The sequence below is a fragment of the Dipodomys ordii genome, unplaced genomic scaffold (genome assembly GCF_000151885.1).
Source record: "Dipodomys ordii isolate 6190 unplaced genomic scaffold, Dord_2.0 Scaffold97, whole genome shotgun sequence".
NCBI classification, from domain to species: domain Eukaryota; kingdom Metazoa; phylum Chordata; class Mammalia; order Rodentia; family Heteromyidae; genus Dipodomys; species Dipodomys ordii.
The window spans coordinates 9,299,803-9,322,173 of record NW_012267313.1 but is presented as its reverse complement, the minus strand read 5'-3'; the positions used below and the strand labels follow the sequence as shown (position 1 = coordinate 9,322,173).

The following is a 22,371-nucleotide window of genomic DNA, read 5'->3' as shown; positions in this document are numbered from 1 at the left end:
GTCCTAGAAATACCAAATCTCGCTCCCTATGCCAGATCTATGGAAGAGAAATACTCAAGTATCTCAACATTTTAGTCACTGATATGGTTAACTCCATGTCCTCAGGAATGAAAACAGAGAAGACAAAATGTTTCATTGAAGACATTCGGTTTCACATCATCCTGGTTAATACTTTCATCATTGCTTTTAAGTTTCCATCCAGTGTAGCTGGCTTGGACTTTTATTTCTAAACATCAGTGACATTCTTGAAAGGGCAATGAATGGCCAGTTCATAGATTACAAAGACAGATAGACTATCTCAGGAGTCTATGACCTGGCCAAATGAGCTGCACCAGGAAGAGGCAGATGGGAGAGTGATGGCTTCAGAGGCAGCAGAGAGAAATTTCTGCATGGTCAGCTTGGCAGGTCACAGCCTAAGGAAGTAGTTGGGTCCAAAGGGTGGAACAGTGAAGCTTAAGAAGAGACTGGTCCTCTGCCAAGCATAAAGAGAAAGGTCCATAAAGAGAAAGCGGAGATAGAAAAAGCATGCAGAAAGTCAGACAGGCAGTGCCAGAAAGCAAAGCCCAGCAGTGTCACAAAATTGTTTTAAGCAATAAGTAGAATGAGTTCATTGGTAAAGAGTAAGTTACCCACAGTAGTCCCACTGAGAACTAAAGCAAACCCTATTTCTCAGCTCTGTGTGTGTGTGTGTGTGTGTGTGTGTGTGTGTGTACACATAGATATGGTATCATACATGCATATACATGGAGTACTGGACATTTGAACTTAGTGTTTGCCTAGTCAGTGCTCTGTCCCTTAAGATACTTGAGCCACGCCCTCAGCCCTTTTTTGCTCCACTCATTTTTCATCTAAGGTTTGGTGATATTTGTCTGGGTACCCTGATAGAAGGACTGTACCCCCCCCACCACACCTCCTATGACTACAGACATTTCATCACCACACCCAGTCCTCCCTATTCTGCTTCCCAAGTACTTGAGAAGTCAGGGGTGAGCCATTGCACACAACCTCAAAACTACTTTACACAGTGACTTAAATATGGTCTCTGCACCCTACCCTCTGGATCTAGAAAGATGAAGGGTTTTCAGGAAAGGTATTGTTAAATGATTTTAAAAAATCTTTTAAAAGAATGTTTTTAAAAACTAACAGTGAGTCTTGGGAATAAACTCTGCCTGCAATGTGTCACTTGTTTACACAGGTGAGTGAGGCACCGGAAGAGGCCTCTAGTGCATAGACACATGGTCGGGAAAGCGCTGACATGACACTTCCTGTTCTAGCTTTGGGACCCCCGTCAGAGGGTGATTTACACGTCAGTCTCAGTGTGGTGGTCCATGTTCCCGGCTGTCAGCTCGGTCCCGCCCTTGGAGCTCCGGCGACACAGGGCATTGAAAGGTTAGTCAAAGACCACATTGTGTTCCTCTTGCTGCAGGAACAGCTGCACTAATTTGGATTGTGATTTAGCTTGTCCTTCCCCACTCTTTCTGAAGTCCAAGCTGAGTAGTGTCAATCAATGGTGTCCCATCACTCAAGTATTGAAGGTTGATGGCCCTGCACCATTCTTGAAGTCACATTTAGAATCCATTTTCACCATCTCGGGTAAGGTTGTGCAATTCTGAAAACTCAGAATACTCAATCCCGGCGGCATCCTTGACAGATCTATGCAAGGCCTGGGTCATATCTGGTATGTTTAATTTGTATAATAGTTGGTGGAAGGCTTGTTAGGTTTAGAACCAAAGGCCTGGCTTTGATTCACACCTCTGCCACTAATTTTGTGCCTGTTACTTATCTGTAACATCAAGATATGGTTTATTTCTCTTTGCAGAAATAATACATACAGGATGAGTTTGTAAACTAGAAAAAGCTGCTCTACAAATTAATATGGTATATTATTGATTCATTACATCATAGAAAGAGAACCATATTGGATTTCATCAGTACTGGAGAAGGTAGTTTACAGATGCTTCAACATGAAATACTTTTGAAAAAAAAATCAAGAAACATCAAGAATCAACAGTCACTGCTGGATGTGGCTCTTTCTGGCCAAGATGCTCTCTCCTTTTTGCTCCTTCAGTGCAAAATTTTGTCTGATTTTAGGAGAATATCATAAGGCAGAAGAACTCCACACAAGTGTCTTTCCTTAATCTCCTTTCTTGTCTTCTTGAGTAATGGTGATTTCTTTGGATCCCTTTCTTCTTATCCTTGCTTAGCTAGCTTTCATCTCTAAAATGTTGTTTCCTAGATACTTCCCTGCTCTTGTCTCTGTCAAGTTAAGAGAAGAATTTCCTGGAATTGGTTACCTTATAAATAAAGTGAGGGTGCTCCTTCATCATTTTTTTGTCCTTTTCATGGACACTTGGAAAATTTAAAAAATAAAGGGTGGGTAGAAGAAACTCTAGCATTCGAAAGTATAAAAAAGAGATGAATTCCTATTTTTATTAAATCAGTTTCTACCAACAAGGACTGTTTGGTGAATTACAGAGGTTATTTTTAATTTATTACAGCGAAGACTTATTCGTGGAGCGCCAACTAGCCTTTGATACAGTCTGCATACACACTCTTGGTGGTAGACCCTGGTGGAGAGTGTATGCATTGGATGAGAATGAGCACTGAAAGCATAGGGAAGTGATTCTGGACTCTTCTATGGCATATAGGTATCCTTATGGTTTCTCTTGGTGTACCAGTCTGAGATGTCTCAAGTTTCTTAGATTCTCTCACCTTTATACATTCACTGTCAACCTTCAGTTACTAACATTTGGATCCAGGACAACAGCCACCTACTCTGCTAAGTCTTATCTCAAGAGACTCAGAGAACCTAAGCTTTGACAGCTAAACTGAAAGTAGCTTGTTATATTAACATGGAACGTTAGTAGCTACTCTTACTATACAGGTAACACATGGGAAATTCGATTTTCTAAAGGTTAGAAACCTATTAGCATATCTATTTTCTTATAACATGAACAGAGTTTTTCAGGGTTTTAGATAATAATTTGCTAAGACCCACTGTACTTGTTCTTTCTCATCATAGATTATAAGGATCAGAGTCTCAACCAGAAATGACTCTGTGAGAATTGTAACACAACTGGAAAATATGATTTTCAGAATTCTATCTATAGCATAGAAAAAGACTGAGATTCTTTTTATGTTGGCTATAAATCTCTTATTCCTTCAACAACTTAGATAATTCTGCTACAATAGAATGTTTATTCTCAGTACATGTTAAGCTAGTAATTATGAAGTTCTGCTTTTTATATCCATTTTAAGTTACTGTTCTAGACAAAACTCATCATAGTCATTAATTGTAAAAGCCATGAGACCTAAGAGAAATGAAAAAAATCATGACATAAAATATAGGGTTGCCCCAAGAAGAAAACAGTACCCTTCCAAAAAATCCCCCACAGCAACAGATCTGATGAAAAAAATCATAAAATTGTCCTCAATTTATGCTATTTCTGAGCATCTAATTACATAGTTTATAACTCACTTTTTTTTTTGTCAGTTGTGGAGCTTGAATTCTGGGCTTGGGTGTTGTCCCTGTGCTCTTCAGCTCAAGGCTAGCACTCTACCACTTGATCCACAGCACCACTTTCAGTTTTCTGGTGGTTAATTGGAGATAAGAGTCTCATGGACTTTCCTGCCTGGGCTGGCTTTGAACTGTGATCTCAGCCTCCTGAGTAGCTAGGATGACAGGTGTGAGCCACTGGCACCCAGCTAACTCACTCTTTGTATCTGTGGTCTTTCTGACAACTTAGCACAAAGTATTATGTACCCATTTTTTTCAGATGCTAAGACTAAGGTGTGGCAATTGACCCAGGTCTGACCCCTAAAATTCATTCTTTCTTTCAGTATGCCAACTATACGGCAATCACAAATATGTCCTTTCTGTTTGGCTTCTAAAACCAACCGATGGTTGTTTGAGAACAGATGTCATTTCTACAGCTTGTGGCCATGGGCAGTAAGTGGTAGTGCATAAGGTAAGGAGTTAGACTTGGACCTTGAGTGAGATGTAACCAAAATGTACAGTGACTTAGGCTGAAAAGCAAAAAGCCAAGAAGCAGGACTTTATTGAGGCAAAGGTAGGTAGAAATTTTCCTCTTTCCATGAAGTGTTATTTATTTTCTTTTTCCAAAAGATTTTTGCATTCTGGTAAATGTACCACATTTATTCATTAATTTGAGCTTTTCTCATACAATCAAGGAAAAGCTTAATGAACTGCTTTTGATTGTATATGATCCCCAAAGTCCAGGGAATTAATTATTACTATTAGTATTTTGATTTTATTCATAGACATAAATAAAGCATATCTGTTAGAAATAAAGTGCTTGCCCTTTTTTAATAAAGGAAGCTGTTTATGTGTGCTAATTAAAGAGTACTAAAAAAATCTAATGCACTGTGAATTAGCTTACTTCAAAGCCAATCAGTGGAAACATAAAATCTGTGGCACATTTTCAGTGCTTCAACTAAACACCACTTCTAGGCAAATATCTGAGGGTTAGTGAATTTCCAGTTTGGTTCTTGGAGGCAGAGAGCATTCTGTGTCAGGGCCATTACCTGGGGTTCACTCTGGGTATAGTCCATTGGCTAGGCGTCTGCCAATTCTTTTGACAATCCCCGCCCAGTTCGCTGCCATTGGGCTACAACTCTTAATCAAAGTCACTTCAAAGACCCCAAACAGATTGATTCACATGTGAATGCTTCTCAAACTGTCTTAGAAAAGAGGAGGGGTTCTAGTCTTACGTTTCTTTGAACCTACTGTGGCTCGTTTACTAGTATTTACTTTGCATGGCCTATGGCTGAACCATGGAAATTGGAAAACAAACTCCTATTCAGCAAGTCATGTCAAAGGTGACTGCAGAGCCAGAGAGTTGACTGTGGGACAGACATTGTTTCTGATCAGGAGGCCTCTTCTGCAGTGCTGCTGTCTCCACAGTTACATACCTGTCCATGGGCGCCTTTCGTTTATCTTGTCTATGTGGGAAGTCCTAGACGAAGCCATCAATCTGAGAGATGAGAGAGATGCCTATTTGACACTCCAACAATAGTCAGGGAGGGGGGAATAAAAGAAGAGGCAAAAGAAAAAAAAAGAAAATTAGCCAGACCCTGAACAAAGTTCTTTTGAGCTGTACCGTATGTAGTTATAGAGAGGATCCAATGGGCACTGTGTTCAGAAACATGCTTTGTGCTATGTCAAGCTCACAGTTAAGCAAGCATCTGCGCTTTCTCATATAAACTAGGCACTTTCCAAAGATTCAAGAGTCATTTCCTGACTACACGCCTGAGTTTTTTCTAAGGGAATAAACAGAATCCCCTATCCCCTGTCCTCCAAACCCCTTCTTCCCCCAATAATGAAACTACGTATGTACCATTGCCTAATAGCTATCTGTGGGAGAAAGTATTTATTGTTGATTAGTCTATGGCAGAATCTTCCAAGGGATCTAAAGTATTCATAGTTGACTGGTTGATTAGCATCGGGATTGCCAAATCAGAGGCGATGATATTCTTATTAGTAAATCAACATGAAAAATGTTAAAATTGGACTCTCCAGAGATACATTTGAACATGTTGTAAAGTTTATTTAGATGTGTGAAATCCCAGAGCTCAGATCAAATTGTACGTCTTTTGTTTTCCTGAAAGAAAAAAAAAAGACGTTGGCTTATGCATTTGCTGCTCTATAGTGTTTTAAGGTTCACTTGTGAGCACCTTTCCCACGGCCTGGGGAAGAGTCTGGGGAAAATGGTACAGTGCTTTTTCTGCTATCATTACTAACAAGGCCTTTCGATGCTTGGCTGCTGGCTGCCTTTGTGGTGGAAGCCACTGCTATTCACCTCAGTGAATTGAAATAAAGCCTTAAAGGTTTTCTTATGAGAAGGTCCTAGACTACAAGATTTCTTGCCAGCCTCTTGGCTCTCCCTTCAACTGACCTGTAAGCACAGTATGCAGTCCATCTGTTTACACAGGCTTTCACTCCATGGGGGACTTGTTGGAGAAGACATTTCTCAGACATGATGCAGAGATGTCAGTGGGAATACTTGCTTACTATTGTAATCTTTTACTATTCTACCATACAGATCTTCCAAGTGCCTTAGTAATATACTAATATAGTCATTTAAAACATTACAAAATGACATTTACTGGTCTGATTGAATAAATTACATGAATAAAAATAAAAACCTGATGTATAGGTTAAAAATACAATTTCAAATTCATCGTGATAGAATGCTGAAATGATGGAGCATTAATATGAAGCTTGAAGCAAATGTGTTCCAATCACCATTCAGAACTCAATGCAGCTGAAACGATAGCAAGTTGACAACGAAAAGCAGGAAGGTGCCCAGTAGGAGGAGCTGGGGAGAGTTCACTGCCCTAACAGTCATGTCTTGCATCTACCTGAAAGTTTTTCCTCCTGTGGAGTATTGTCCCTGCAGAACTCCATACAAGATTATCACCATACACAACATTCTGGAACTTAAGATTCTACAACTCCAAATTCCAACCTGTTTCACATCGTGATCTCATTCATCTTGGACATGTCACTGAGGAGGTATGTGTGGACAGGAGGAAAGAGTAGGGAAACAAAGGAAACAGAGACCACAAGACAAAGAAATGAGACAGCTTATGTTTCCGACATCCTATATCCTCTTCCAATGTCCTCCACAAAGATGTTTCCTAGTCTTTCTTCACTAGACTACACATGGGAGATGTTTGATTTGAAATAGTTCCTTGGCATCACAGCCCTATCTAAAATCGATGAATCATAGTGACTATATACATTTTTACAGAGTCAGCAGGAAGTGTAGTCAACAACACAACTCACAATTTTCCTGTTTGTTAGCCTCATATTCTAATTCACTGAATCCCCTGCATTATTCATCTCGGGGCTCTGCACTTCCTCAATGCAATTTTTACCTCCTAGTTACCCAATGGTCTAGATGACATTGACTAAATTGAGGAGAGTCTGTCTTAGCTAGTAAGGATCAAGTCACAGACATAAATGAAAGATTTATCAATTATGGAATAGCCAAGGGGAAAAAAAACAGCTCAAAACAGCCTGTTTTGATATTCAAATATCACTTGATATTTGTCCGACAGTCACTAGAGGCTGATAAAAGATTAAATATGTTACTCTCCCAATGGAACAGTTTCTCAAATCTACTGTTTCTCAAATCTCTATCAACCGTAATTGATTATCTTGGTCAGAATTGTGAAAATTTTCAGACAGTTTGAAGAATCAGGAAGTCTTAAAGTATCCACCTGCCTTTCAGTGCATGTTGAATCCTAAATGTGGCTCTCTCCTACTGGTAATAGGCTTGTCTTTAATTAAATCAGATAGGAAGCTTAGATTTCTCCCCTTCACACCCTTTTGATATTTCACATGATAGAAGGCAAGTCTGTGTTCAGGCCAGCAACAGGTGCACCAGAGGGGGGAAGAACAGAGTTCCTAAGCTAACAGGCATGCATATGCCTGGTAGATTGAATTAGACACAGTGCCCATTAACTATTTCTGCAGATGTTCATAGCAAATCAGCAGAGCTAGTTTTCTCACACTCTTCTGCGTGGTCTGTTGCTTCTCCCCAAGTATATCACCTCTTTCCTTCATCTTATGGGGCCTACATGCAAGCAAGCTTTCTTCTGCTCCTAGAACCAGATGCCCAATCTGAGGCTGAAGAGACATGGCTGCTAGTGTGAAATTAATCATACACATGGTCAAGGGCTTTGTTTTCATTAGGTAGGTTTTATACATATATACCCATATATATACATATGAATGCAATATATAGGCATTTATTAAACTCATGGCCTTGTACATACTAAGCACATGTTCCTCTTCTGTTCTACACTCCTAGCCCACAAGTCTATTTTCATGGTTCCCTCTAAATAAAAAGTCATGTTTTTTTTTAAATAGCTAAATGGTTTCTGTCTTTCTTGCAAATGTTATTTATGCCACATTATTACATTGATGTAACATAGGCATGGAGCTTCACACATGTCCATTCTTTTAACTCTTGCCACATACCTGTAAGATGGAGTTATTACCTCCATTTTACAAATGTCTCTTCCATAAGCAGATTTAAAAATAACACCTCTCACGAAATAGTATGATCAAACAGATTCGTATTAACACAAACACAGAAAAATGTCTAAAGTCTATTCTGGGCCTCCTGTGTTTTCCTTTCCCATGTTCCTCAACTCCTTTTGTAACAAGTACTTCGAAGCTGCATTTGCTGAAAAGTCCTACTTCCTTGGGATCATGAATTAATTTTTATCTATGTCCTTTGAACCAAGCCATTCATTCTTTTCTACAGTCACTTTTCAGCCACCTTGGAAAGGACAAACAGGAGACTAGACCACTTGACAGGCACTAATGACTCTTAATTGTAACAAGCTTTCTCCTGACCAATCCTGAGACTTTGGACTATCAGGCCATCTTGGAACATGCCTGAGACCAGAACTGTTTATGCATATCTTTCACCCCCTTCCCCCAGTTCTTCATCTATTTAAACTATAATTCATGTCTTTCATGAGAAGATTGCCAAAGATAGGCTGACATGCCATCTTTCATGGCCTCTGGTGCCATGTAGTAAGTCTCCTTTCTTTGCCTTTTACCATGCTTCATTATTGGGTGTATAGGAGCAATTGGCTAAACCTGACACATAGAAATAGACATTAGGGATTGGATCTAAATTTTTGGTTTCATTTATGCTTCAATTACCTTTGGGAAGTGGATATATCTTTTCACTCCAAAAGTCCAAAGCAGGTGAGCTTCTCAGGGTACCTCTAGACACAAAATAAATGTCTGTGCCCACACGGTCTTTCTTCCGGGCTGTGCAGGGACTGATTATTAGGAATTCTAGGGAACACTGACACAAAGAAGGAGCATCATAGGCCATCTGGAAATAACACAGACATGCCTGGAAAATTTAAGGATTTGATATATAGTGTCCATGTTAAAGTCATGGTGGTAAATGTTTTAGGTTCATATTTTGCTAGCTTTTTAAATACACTAGCTTGTTATTTTCATGCTATTACTATTTTCAAAATGATGTATTTTCTAATTTTTGCAGGTTAGAGTTTTCTCTTGAGATATATTCTCAGTCTTGTAAGTTAAAAATTGTTTGATGTCTCGTGTTCACATTGCTCCTAGACCCAATCTATGCATCCATTTCTCCCATAAACTAACTAGATCATGCATGACAACCAGATTTCACATTTTAAGCCAAGAGCTGGAATCGGTAGATGGTTCTGACAGACAACTATGTCTTTATTCTGCCTGAGTAAGTACGTATATTGCAATCAATTTATACATGGATTTCCAAGATTCCAAGAAAACCATCAGAATTAGAATAGGAAATGTATGTTACATGAACCTGAATAGGTAGCTGACCACCACAAGATTAACAGAATTTACACATTTGAAGAGACCGTGCCTCACATTCCAGAACAAAAAAAAATGCAATTCTTATTTATTTAGCAGTGCTGACGTTTGAATTCAGGACCTTGTGCCTGTAGGCAAGTGCTCTGACACTTCGACCATGCACCCGACTCTTACTTTGTGCAAGACTTACTTAGTGTAAGACTTTTACCTTGAGTCTTACACTTTTGCTCAGCCTTGACTCAGTCCTTGATTTTTCCTACCTGTGCCTCTCTTGTAGTTAGGATTTCCAGAATATACCACCACAACTGGCCCCAAATAGTGCAAAAACATAGCAGGCTCCAATATTTTCTGAAAGAATTTTGTCTTTCTTTTATGTACTTCATCCATTGCATGATAGATAATTAGAATAGAGACTTGCACCAACTTTTAATCTTTAGCCATTCTATTTTTAAGCAACATGCTTTAAATGGTCTTTTGAAAGTTTTTAGAACTAGAAACTGAAATTAGCCCTGGTGCGGTTACCTTTACTCCTGGAAACCTTTCTTCTTGAGGTAGGATTGATGCCTCCAATGAGTAAGAGAGCCAAGCCTATTGACAGCCTAGGAAGACAAGTATTTGCTCTTATAAAAAAAGATGCATTCTTTTTTCTGTCTTAAAAATGAGCCTCCCAACTATAGACTTATTTCTACACCACTTAGTAGGCTAGTTACTATGTCCTTTTTAGTAACTATACGTAAACCAACCTACTCTGAAAATCAGCTACTAAAAATTTCCAGTCATATGCCCCCAAGTATATAGTTTACCTTTAGAGATTAATCTGTTCAATCTGAGCCAATTTTACACAATGTAAACTTCACTGCTTATACAATAAGCTACTTCTCCAACTCCATTTTTGATGGATATTTACTCTAAATTTATATTTCACATATGTACCTGCTTAAGTAGAAAATATTGGATATAGTTATATAATTTAAATTTTTTCTGGTCACTTAACCATCATCTTACAAGCATTTTTTATGAAGGTTTATAACTGGTTATAATTATGCCAAGGATTTCCTTTTCTCTCTGGAAGAATGCCAGCTGTCACATCATGTGTGCCTTAACAGTTCTGCTCACTCTTCTTCAGTGTTTCTTGTGACTAGGAAAATGTATCCAATCTAAGAGACCATGAGGATTTGAGCCTGTTATTCAGAAACAATAATGTGTAGCTTGAAGACAGTAGCCTCTTGCTTACTTTACTGCTTCCTGGAACTCAAGGTTTCTTCAGGCTGATCCTAGAAGAGTGGAACAATAATGTAATCCTTTGCATGTCCCTTAAAGATTATAACACAGAATATCCTAAACGACTAAAATATAAAAGGCCACCATGAGAGTGTGCCATGTGTGTGATCCTGGGGCCTCTGTAAGGGAGGCATAGAGAAGACATCCTTTCCTTCTGTCTCTAACTCCTCCAGGATGAATCCATAATTCCCATGTACCAAGGCTGTACCAGAGAGCAGGCCTGTCTTTTCCGGCCTTCTTGATGATTTGACAGTGGCTGCCTCAACCTCCACTCCCAGTCATTTCTGTTTTCATGCACCACAGTGACCCTCTACAAAGCAAACCACAAACCAGGGCTGGGAACTCTTGGTAAAGAATGCCTCTCTTCTGTGGGATAGCTCAGAGGTGTCCCAGAATGAGACCACAGGCGTCCTTAGGATGCTGACCCGACCCTGGGAACTTTGGAGGTTGACATAGGGGTCGAGAACCGGTGTCCCTTGGATGCCTGCAGTGCTGTTATATGACCCCACCCCACTGGGAGGCTGTCAACATCACAGCAGACAAACGTTTTGACTAGAAATCCAGGCTTATTGTGAGAGGTTGCACTGGTGTGAAAGAAACATTTTCATAAAAAGATCCAGGAGATGATCGCTTGGGAAATTACAGAACTTTAGATAGACTTTATACTTGGTTATCATTATGTCATGACTTTCCTTTTCTTTCTGGAAGGATGCCAGTTAGTTTGTATTAGAAAACTTTATATTTTAAAGCTTCAAATTTATTTTTAATTATGGAGCTTGCTCTGTATGCTCCAGGCAGTTCTTCATCTAACTCTTACCTTTCTAAAGATTGAGATTAAAACAGAATAAGACCTTTTTTATTGTGCTTCAGACAAGGGATATGACAGGTGATTCCTATTCCACTCTTTTTTTTCCCCAGATAAAATACAGGAGATATTGCCAAGGGCATTTCAGCACAGTATTTATCTCCATGCTACCAAAGAAGACTCTGCATTTGTGCCAAGCATAGTGACTTCAGCACACGTCGACCAAAGAGTGATTGCCTACATGGAAAGAAATTTCACATTCGCATTGTCTTTGGTGGGCTTTCGTTACTCAATTAGTAGGCTATTTTACCTGTGTCTCTTTGACTTTGGATTTATCAAAAAACATTTTTTGGAGGGAGTGTCCATCTTCCCCTGTCCATATAGGGGAGAAAGGGCATCAAAAGGATGCCGAGATGGTTCCTGATATCTGTTCCGTTCCCAGGTGTGTTCCTAGATTGGCAAACCATTTGTCCATCACCTGTGTGGTTCCCTCCCACAAAGAAGAAGTAAGGGGATTTAGATATGGACCTCTTTTTGCAGAAAACCCCAAGAAGGGGTGAAGGAAGTGAGACTATCCTGGGAGTTTCAAGGAGAGCCAAATGTGGTATCGGAGGGATTGGGGGCAAAGGGGGAACTCAGGAAAGACTATAAAGTCAAACCACTCACCCGAACGCCTGAGATGCCTCAACATTGTCTGGGACCATCAACTTCACTGGGGAGGAGCCTGCCTGTCTCCCAGGTTCTCAGAGTTCCCGGAGATGACCAGGATGTTGCATATGACTATGACTTCACAGACAACACACCACAGGCTCCTGTGATTCCCATTTCTGAGCCACCTGCTCAGCTAACCTCATCATGTGCCTGGTGGTGGTTTTCTGCTCAGTTCTCTGGGAGAAAGGCCTTCTGTCCTTTATACAGCTGGCTTTTTTTCAGTGGCTTGAAAAATCTAAAGAAATCTAAGCAACAAAGATAATAAAAATCTGATTCCTTTTATTTGAGATGAAGTTAGGTAAATACATATGTGCATCTTTTGTTGGTAATAAGGAAGTAAAATCTCTTATATACATAAATAAGTTTTGTTGTATTTTGCTGACTTTTGTAGCTGTCAATTGACCCTCTGAGTTTTCCAATTTACTGTATCATATATATTTTATTCAAATGATTATCAAATTGGACCATATAGTTTAGAATCATCCTTGGAGGTTAAGTGTTCTGCATAGGGATATTTGAAAAATATCTAATATCTAATATTTCTAATATTTCTACCATTGCTACATAGTCATGAATAGATATTTAGTGGAACTATTGGTTTCGCTAGTGAATAAATGAACATAAATTTAACAATCATCACAATTTAACACTAATAGCTCGCTAAAATTTTCCTTTAAAATCTTTTAAACATCTAACTATCCTATAATCATTTCATAAGGTTATATTCTTAGGTCAAGATTGATCAAGCTGAGATTCTTATGGGGTAAACAACTCTGCAAGTTCACAAAGTTATGCATTTTATTGGCATGGGCAAAGGTTCCCGGGTGACATGGGTTGTGGTAGAAAGAGATTTCTTAGTAAAGTACCTAATTAAAGATGTTCAAGTCATTCTTGACTTGAAGCCAGATAGCTGAAGATGTGGACACTAGCAGTACGCAATAGATCTATTGTCTTGTTTAACTCTTTTAAGTTTCTAGAAAGATGAAAATGGGAGAAGATGGAACAGGAGTCAAATAACATAGTAAAACGTTAAGGGTAGCTTAAAAAAATAGTAGATCTTTTTTATTCTCTTCCTTTTCTCTGCTGCTTGAATGGTGTCAAAGTACAAAAGCCCTGCAGGCTTCCCTTAGTGGATGCCCAGCCAGGGATCAGGCCCAGGCTCTGGGGCCTCTGCTGTTGGGAGGGCTCCATGCTTTCCCAGACCTCCTATACCCCACCCCTTCCTCCCCCCAGTCAGTGTGCTCTCAAGTGCAACCCCCATCTACTCTGCCCTCAGAGCTGGATCAGCATGCTGATCAATTTCAGTTAGACTAAGCTGCATTATAAAGCAGACATGTGCTTCTTTAAAAGCAGGTGATGTAAACCTATAAACATCAAGCGCACCAACCAGTTACCAACAAAGAATAAGCTATAGCTGAGGGATCTCTTCACGTGCATTACTTTAGAAATGCAAGGAATTATTCCTTAGGTGGATATCTGCATAACTCCATGAAGCTATCCATCTTACATCATCAGAAGAAACTTTAACAGACAAATAGAAATTATCAATAGTTAATGGAAAAGAAACATCAAGGGATGAGTATCAGAAAAGGAACATGAAGACAATCATGAGCAATTTACATTTTGCCTCCCCACCCTTTATTGAGGCAAGAGACTCAAAAATCTTGTTCTTCTGTGTTACTAAAAATATAGACAATATATTGCAACATTTTGTAGACAGGAAGAAGTGTCTGTTGTCCCAGTTGTTAGTTAGAACACTTGCGGTTGCAGGGTTTAAGCACAGCCTGGAATCTCAGAAGTATTTATCATTAGCTAAGAATACTAGTAGTTTGCCAGGCAGTAGTGGCTCACACCTGTAATCCTAGCTACTGAGAAAGCTGAGATCTGAGCATCATGGTTTGAAGCCAGCCTCAGCAAGAAAGTCCATGGATGCTGAGCTCCAATTCACCAGCAAAAAGCCAAAAGTGGAAATGTGGATCAAATAACAGAATGCCAGCTCTGAGCAAAAAAAGCTAAGGGACAGTGCGCAGGCCCTGAGTTCAAGACCCAGTACCAGCACGTGTGCGCGCGCATGTGTGTGTGTGCACGTGCACACACACACACACACACACACCAGCAGTTTACAATTGCAGTCATTTAATAGGTCAGTGCAACTGCTGACTGTATGGTGTCTTGTGGCTATTAATAATTCATAGCCGGTTCTGTCCATGGTGTTTGGACATTGGCTCCTTGCCTTGGAAGCACAATAGCTGGATAGTTAGAGCAGTACCTTTGGCCATTCTCCTTACTGTTGTTTACAGATACCAGAAGGCACAGTCCATCAGGGTTTGAATCATTATCCAAGAATGGCCATTCCATCTTTGCCTCACTCTACCCACATTGCACATCACTTCTGAAGATTAACTAAGCACTTCTTTCTAAAGTTGATGCCAATGATGCCACCTTGTGGGCACAAATCTCTCCATGGAAAATACCAGCTCCTGACAACACCTGCCTGCGAAACTTCTAAGGGCCCTGAGAAATCTGCTTCTCCTGGCCAGCCAGGCAAAGTTGGTGCTAGCTGCTCACCCCACAGCCACAATGCGCTGGCCCTGCCCTGCTCAGTATGTTGTCCCATTGAGGGAAGCACACAGTCCAGTGCCAGTGTCCTTGCTGGTTGAGCAATGCAATATCGTTCAGGCTCTGCCCAGCTTCAGCCAGGGGAGGAACAAATAGCTTCCAGGAGGCCTTGCATATGATTAGCAGCAGCCAATGAGCAGCATTGGACCAGGCAGTGGTTGCCAACTGAGCAGATGTGTCTGAAGTCTGCATCAGTTCATCTGGTGACCTCCTGAAATCAGTGGAAGATTTATATTGCTAATTATAGACTTTTCTCCCTAATTTAGTCATCCTCTTCATTTAAAAAATGGAGATATGGTTATAGTTTAAAATCCAATGTTACTTTAGAAATGGTGCCATCGTTTTCAGAGAGTTTATAGAACACAATTTAGACGTTCTTGAGGTAGATTGGACAAGTGCACGCATATGCACGTGCACACACACACACACTGTTATTTACAGCAGTATACCAAATTACGGAACTCAGAGCAATAAAAAACCAAATGTACTTTGCCTGGAATTTGGTGTTTAAATATACTTCGAAGCTGTGAAAATACATTGGAGTTGACTGGGCATGGATTCACTCAATGGGATAATAACTCTTAAACACGAGACTATGGAAACTGGATGAGCAGCCAGGCCGTATTTCAGTGGTTAATTGTTGTAAGCATTTGAATTTTACAACTGACTATTAGTTGGACCAAGGAGATTTTGTTCTTCAACTTAAAAAAGAAAAGAACAAATCCTCAGAGCTTTCTGAAGTAGGAGGTAGTAAGACGCAGGTGATGGTTGTTTCTCGTGAGTCTCTGGTTTACCCGTGGGACTGCTTTACATTGGGTTCAAGATGTTTCTGCCAGCCCTGTTAAAATGAAAACAAATCCTTGCCATGATGCCTGAGAAAATGAACGCACGGATTTCCTGTGTCTCCAAAATGGAGTTAACCATGGAAAGTCCAAAAAGGAGAAGTGCGATTCATTTTTTAGGCAGCAGATTTGCTCTTGCATTGAAAATTTAGGGCTGGGGTGTGGCTCAAGTGGTAGAGTATTTGCATAGCAAACATGAGGGAAGTACTGAAAGACACACAGAAAGACAGACAGACACAGACACAGACACACACACACACAATTAAGATGGGCCCTAAATATAACTCTTATGTTCATTGCAGGGTTCCAGGTTCAGAGATAATTGGTGGTAGTAGTAGGTACCTTTGTAAGTAGACCATGTTGAATCAGGTGTATTTTGAGATATTAGAGCAAGTTGTTGTTTTTTAAGCCATGTCATAAACTCAGAAATGTTTTAAAATTATTTTTTAAGGTCAGCACTGGTGGGTCACACCTATAATCCTAACTACTCAGGAGGCTGAGATCTGAGGATCACAGTTTGAAGCCAGCCCAAGCAGAAATATCTGTCATACTCTTATCTCTAACTGCCAAAAAAAACTGGAAGTAAAGGTGAGGCTTAAGTGGAAGAGTGGGTGGGATGGAAGAGAGGGAAAGAGCCCAAAGACAGTGCTCAGGCTCTGAGTTCAAGGCCCAGGACCAGCACCAAAAAAAAAAAAAAAGGATTAAAAAATTTTAAATCAGAAGTAAATGAACCAAGTGGTTGAGATTGTTTGCAATGTTCACCTTTAGGCTACTTGCTATTAGCCACATTTCCACAAAGCCTCCACGCCAGTTTTTGGGTCTTGCTGGTTAAAGAACTAAACATATTTGTTTTGGGCAAGAATCCCTTTAGTAAGCATCTGTGTGCATCTCAAACCAGACCCGGATCTATACAACATGAACCTAAACAGCAACAAAGACACAGCTCTGATTCAGTTATTCCTCTATCCAGGAAAATTTGTTGTCAAGGACTTGATGGTGTATGAAAGGAATGTTGTTTTGTTTCAGAAGCAAAAATTTCCGACAAGATAGAGCATGAGTTTTCTGAAAGGAGAGAGCTTTTTGTGTTTTTCTCACAAACATGCTCAGACACAGCTTTCTTTTCAGCTAATTAAGCTGTTTTAAAGCAAACTGGTCAAACAGTGACATCTTGGTGGGGAGCCTGGGTGTCAACTGCATGATATAGAAGGCAAGACACTTCGAGGGTGACTTCTGCTATTGTGTTCCCTGACTGAATATTTTCTACTTGGTCAATGCTGCCAGAGTGACCCCATACAATTGGGAGAATTCAAAGCCACTGACCTCAAGAGATACTATTAAGAAGGCAACCACAGAATCAGATTTCATGGTCGGGATCCAAACTTACCCTCGCCTACCAAGTCCTGATGCTCACAATATTTTATATGTATGTTTTCTTCCTATCATTAGCATACTGGTTAAAACAGCTACAGGAAAGAGAGCTCACAACCCCTAGGAACGGCTATCAGTGATTAGTCCTGTTGGAATGCCAAATCCACAAGCTTTGTCCTAAGAGAAGTGGTTGAGATGAATTAGTCAACTTCTAGATTAATGATGGTTCCTTTAAGCGAGGGTGGTGTACCTAGAATACATCTCTCTTAGCTAAGTACACAAAAGATGATGGATGTGTTCCCCTGTCAAATGGTATTTTAAAATGACACACATTGTTTTCCAAAACCGATGGACATAAAATTGGCATTTTTGACATTTCTCTGGGCTGAAGCAGCAGAAATTAAAACAAACAAAAAAAAGCCAACATCAAATTTTCTATCAATCATTGAATGATAGTTAAAAACTTGTATCCTTTATAGTTCTTACCCTAAATGTCCAGTAAGGTAGAAACGAGTGTTTCAAAGGGGTTTCCCCATTAATAGACAATGCTTCTTCATCGGTTGCCTGGTAGCATGGTGATTTTATAAAACCACATGGTGCTGGGGCTCATGGTGCCACAGTAAATGTCCTCCAGTAGAGGCCAGATGCCATCTGTTTATACAGCAGACTTGTCCCAAAAGGGGATTGAAGAAAATAAAACAAAAGGAAAATGATTGAGTAGTTACTTTCTTGCTCTTCTTCACAAGACAAGTCATACTTAAGTTAATATTTAAAGAAAATCTTGTAAGCTGGGAAGGTGGCTCAGCGGTAGAGTGCTTGCCTTGCATGCATCAGGCCCTGGGTTCGATTCCTCAGCACCACATAAGCAGAAAAAGCTGGAAGTAGCACTGTGGCTCAAGTGGTAGAGCACTAGTCTTGAGCCGAAGAGCTGAGGGACAGTACCAAGGCCCACAACCAACCCCTCTCCCCCCTGAAAAAGACCAGCAAAAAGCTAAAAAAGAAAAGAAAAAAATCCTGTGTTTTTCTTTGACTTTAACCCCCCACTATTCCCCCTAAAAAGCAATTCACAGACGTGTGTCATCTTGATCATAAAGGAAGGGGAAATGAGCAATTACTAGGTGTCTGTGATTGGGGAGGAGAATTAGTGACAGTAGAACTGTATTACCAGGAACATTGTTACTTCATGTCTAAAATAGAAACTTTAAGAGCCAAACTGCCTGGGTTTGTATTCTTAATCCAACACTTGTGGCTGTGCAGCGTCTGGCAAGTCTTGAGACCCCTCTGTTCCCATGAGATCCTCGGTTTCCAAATATGAGAAAGGGCGGTGAAAAGAAAGAGCCACATAGCTCACAGGATTGGTGTAGACATTAAATGAGTTCAATATTGGTGGTTGTGATTACCACAGATCAGGTATTTGTGGTGACTCTGAATCTTCACATAAACCCCCACAAGGACTAGATCCTTCTGTCTTCTCTAAGGCCAAGAACCCCAAAGTTAATGGATTCTGGTGAATCATCCTTTGCCACAGAGCTCAGACTGCAGCACAGTTCACCTAACTCTGCACTCTGTATCATTCCACTGTATCTTACTGCTTCTCAAGGCGACATCAAGACAAGTTATTTCCTTACTTTGAAAATATAGAAAAGCAGAAAGAGGAAATGAAAACCCAAATCCCATCTTCTGGAGCCACTTTTGACGCTTTGATAGATTGTCTTTTATGAAAACACAAAGCATTATACAGATCCATGGCTATGCTACCATCTTTATTTTTCTCCTTCCTTCCTTCTTCCTTCCTTCTTCCTTTCTTTCCTTTCCTTCCTTCCTTCTTTCTTTCTTCCTTCCTTTCTTTCTTTCTTTCTTTTTCTTTCTTTCTTTCTTTCTTTCTTTCTTTCTTTCTTTCTTTCTTTCTTTCTTTCTTTCTTTCTTTCTTGCTATTCCTGGGGCTTGAACCCTATGCCTGGGCTCTGTCCCTAAGCTTCTTTGGCTCAACACTAGCACTCTACCATTTGAACCATAGCACCACTTCTGGATTTTTCTAAGTAGTTTATTGGAGGTAAGAGTCTCATGGACTTTCCTGCCTGAGCTGGCTTTGAGCTACACTCCTCAGATCTCAACCTCCTGAGAGCCACCACCCATCTTTTATGGTAGAGGAATAACTTGGCTCCATCCTAATACGGCTACCTTGTGGGAAGATGGAACCCAAAAGTGAGGCTACTTGGGGATTATCTTGGATTTGAGACCAACAAAGAATCCAAGCGGCCTGTAAGTAATGACTGTATGCTACTCTATGAGGGATTGTACATCTATCAAAATTAATAGGATGTGCATCCCTGAGTGAGACCTAATACAGCCACATACTTAAACCAATAACCCATAAAACATGGTTTAAAAACAAATCTGTGTCTTTAAGAAACTATATGGGAAGCTGACATTAACAGATGAAGACACTGAAGAACTGCTCTCCACACTAACATTTTTTGGATTGAGAAATGTACATGTTGGATTGGTTTATTCATTTCGTTGAGCTAGTTCAAAGGAAGAAACAGCGGCCGGGGTTTATGACTGCCGAGGGTCACTTGACTATGACATGATGTGACAGGGGACATTTAACTGCACCACTATTCTTATTCAGATTGCCTTTTTTAAAAAAATTGATAATGCCCTGGTTGCAAATTCTATGGGTTTGGAGAAATCTGTACTACCTCTGTTTTTCCCATACACTCTGTAATTTTTAACATCTGTCTTGCAGTGTAGTACAACATGAGGCCTTGAAGTAATACACATATTCTATTTGTCCAGAAATACCTGTATTTCTTTATTAGCATTACAATGCTAGAATCGCTGCTTCTTACGCATTAACTAAATTCCTTTCTCTATTGTATAATATGTGTAGCCTGATGCTGTGACAATATTAGTTGGTATGTCTTTACATTTTTTCCCTTTCCTTCTGACATCGTGCCGGAAAATAGAAAAAGAGTTGCTGCTATGATAAAAGGGGAGAGGAATATAATGTAGGTAAGAGGACCAGTGAAATTAGAGGTGGTCGAATTTTCATCTAGTGGAATTATGGGAAGAAGAAAGAGAAGCAAGTGGTGACAATTCTAAATTCCAAGCTCTCTTTTTGAAGCAGTAGCCCTGGGAAAAGGAAGCAGAGATCACTGAGTTATCTAGGTTCAGGAGGGTCAGGAACAGCTGCTCAGAGCTAAGGCAGTATAGATGCTCTGGGAGTCTATAGAGCCAGATAGTTCTAGTCACCAACAGAACAACAAATTCCTCAGTGAGTGAACAATCTCAAGTTCACTGGGTTTTATTCACAAAGGAAAGAGAACAAATTGTAGCCAAGGAAAAACTGTTACCCAGGTGGTCAATTCAAGGACACCTTGAAGCAAGTGTTGTCAGTGAACTGAGGTGGCTCAGATGAAGGATCCCACTAAAGAGATTACTTCCAGAGCTTGGATAGAGGAGTTGAGTAGAAAACAATGAGGAGGTACCTGAGACACTAGCAACTTCCAGAAGCTGTTCCTTTCCCTAGAGCTAAAGAGACCTTACCCCACAGAGAGCCAGCCTCATGCTGGCCTGACATAGTGGAAGTGCACATTACCAGAGATATGGTGCCAGGGAGAACGTAGGGGAGAAATGTCCCCTGCTTTCACCCTCCAAAAGCCAGCTTTCTGGTGCCTCCTACTAAACAGACCAACAGATGCCACCTAGCAAAGAAGCCTGGGAGACAGTCATTCCAGGGCTTAGCCTATATGGACACAGAAGAGCAAATAATGGCAGAAAGGATGCAGGATGTAGAAATAAAGTCACCAAACACCTGCTTTCCTTCCATCATGAGAGCCTAGAAGCCACTCTTCCTTAATAGCCATGTTGGAATGAAGCTATTGGAACTTCTGACTTATTGGTTATTCATCTAAAGAGACTGAGTTTATTCAAATATAGTTTATTTTCTCACAGAGTTTATTCAAGTAGAGTATGTTTTTCTCATCACCTTCCAGGCCATTGTAATGAAAATTAGATGAGTTACCTAAAGAAATTCAGGGACTATGTTTTCATTACTAAATAGTAAGAAAATGTGTGAATCTTCCCCATTTTATACCTTGTCAATTTCCAGGTTTCCTGAGTTGATTTAGAGGTAAAACATGCAGCAATGTCCTGATAGGTGAAAGTATTTCAGGCTGTCATTGTAAGTAAATCTTTTTAAAAACATGATTAAAGCCTTTCCAAGTTGGACCCCACAGGATTGCTCTCACTAAGAAGGGTAGTGAGACAAGAAGGGCCGTTCTGCCATCAACAAGGTGGTGACCCGAGAATACACCATCAACATTCACGAGAGCATGGAGCGGGCTTGAAGAAGTGTGTTCCTCATGTACTCAAGGAGATCTGGAAGTTTGCCATGAAGAAGATGGGGACTCCAGATATGCACATCGATACCAGGCTCAACAAAGCTGTCTGGGCCAAAGGAATAAGGAATGTCCCCTATCGGATCCACCTATGGCTATCTAGAAAACTCAATGAGGATGAAGACTCACCAAACAACCTCTATACTCTGGTGACCTGTGTCCCCACCTTCAAAAATCTATAGACAGTCAATGTGGCTGGGAACTAGTGAGTGTCCAATAACGCTATAAAATTGCCTTTAAAAAAACATAGTTTAAAAAGATTGTATGCATTTACAATATACAGTAGGGCATTTTAAGATATGTACATATTATGGAATTACTAGAGTGAACACATGCATTCCCTCATCATTTTTACTCTTTTCATTATTTAAAAAAAATTTCTATTGTTAAGGTGATGTACAGAGGGGTTACAGTTACACAAGTCAGGTGATGAGTATATTTCTTTTTGAACAGTGTCATCCACTCCCTCATTTTCTCCCATATGTTTTTTATCGTTTTAAAAAATATAATATCTCATTATTAACTATAGTCACCATGTTGGGACAATACATTTTTTGAACCTGTTCTTTTCTAGCTGAAATGTTGTACCTTTTGGCCAACACAATCCATACACTCCCACAAATAAACAATAACTGAATGTTTCTATTATTTGGCTTCTAAAATGGTGATTAAAGTACATTGTGTTTATCTGTGATTGTTTAAAAAATGAAACATTTTCTGGAATGCTATTAATGGTCAGTTATGATTTTAAAAAGTTATGCTATAAAGCACATGGGAGTGATAACAGAAAAATCTCTTTCAGATTTTTCTCGAATAGTGCAATGAGAGTCTTTGAGAGGCTGCATTTCCTAGCTTTCTGCTTCTCTGTCCTTTAACTATTTCCATCGTATCCTCATTTTGTGCCACACATCACTAAACACTTCTCTGATTTCTTCTGGACACATTTTTTACAATGTTTTGAAACTATTTTTAGCA

At 39.9% G+C, this 22,371-nt stretch overlaps 1 pseudogene; it reads left to right on the top strand.

Annotated features, from left to right (window-relative positions):
- The first annotated feature begins 1,255 nt into the window (after positions 1–1,255).
- On the top strand, positions 1,256–21,602 carry LOC105993518 (annotated as a pseudogene).
- Positions 21,603–22,371: the final 769 nt, after the last annotated feature.